Raw genomic sequence first — 905 nt, forward strand, 5'->3', positions numbered from 1 at the left:
TTTGAGTTTCCTTTTGAGCTGATCAAATTGAGCATTTATCATGCTTAGGGCGTCTACTTCTAGTACCCCTGCAGTTTTCCTTGCATTTCCTCTTTCATTTGACCACTCATAATTATGGTATGCCACCCTTTCTAGAAGTTCAAGTGCTTGTGGCACTGTTTTCTCCATTAGATCACCCTCTGCAGCTGAATCAACTGTGCTTCTTGTAGAGGGTAATAACCCATTATAAAAATTTTGCACTAGCAGCCAATCTTATATGCCATGTTGTGGACATTCTCTCTGTAGGTTTTTATATCTTTCCCATGCATCATAAAGTGATTCTCCTTCCTTTTGTCTGAAGATGTTGAGCTCAAGCCTCAGTTTTGCAGTCTATGTAGGTGGAAAATACCTTGCTAGAACGTTTGAGAGAGGTTCTCCCAAATAGTGAACATTCCAGTAGGTTGAGAAAGTAACCACTTCCTTTCTCTGTCCCAAAGGGAGAATGGGAATGCTCTGAGTCTTATTGTTTGATCAGACACTCCATTCATATTGAATGTGTCACATAGGGAAAGAAAGAACTGGAGGTGATAGTGTGGGTCTTCTGTTGGTAAACTTGAAAACTGGGTTTGTTGAATCATTTAGAGCCATGCTGGTTTTAATTCAAAGTTTTTGGCTTTCATTATGGGTCTAGTGACACTGGCTTAAAATTCTTGGACAGATGGAGCTCTATAATCTCTTAAGAGTCCTGGTCTGTCATTATCATCGGCCATGGTTGGAATTTCAGGATCTCTTTGACCGTGCTTTTGATCTTTCCTTTCCCTCCTGATGGCTTTTAGAGTTCTGTCTATCTCCGGATCACAGTCCAAAATTTCTTCTGGCTTTGTTCTGGTTATATACTAGATTAGGCACCTGAGAGAAAAGAAAAA

The 905-nt window shown here is 40.1% G+C and overlaps 1 non-coding gene across 1 annotated transcript; it reads left to right on the forward strand.

The window, feature by feature from the left end:
* The first annotated feature begins 256 nt into the window (after positions 1-256).
* LOC131169786 (small nucleolar RNA R71) lies at positions 257-363 on the forward strand. The gene has a single exon (XR_009140697.1). It is a non-coding gene; the product is annotated as a small nucleolar RNA R71 (small nucleolar RNA).
* The last annotated feature ends 542 nt before the right edge of the window (positions 364-905 follow it).

This window comes from Hevea brasiliensis, chromosome 1 (genome assembly GCF_030052815.1).
Source record: "Hevea brasiliensis isolate MT/VB/25A 57/8 chromosome 1, ASM3005281v1, whole genome shotgun sequence".
NCBI classification, from domain to species: domain Eukaryota; kingdom Viridiplantae; phylum Streptophyta; class Magnoliopsida; order Malpighiales; family Euphorbiaceae; genus Hevea; species Hevea brasiliensis.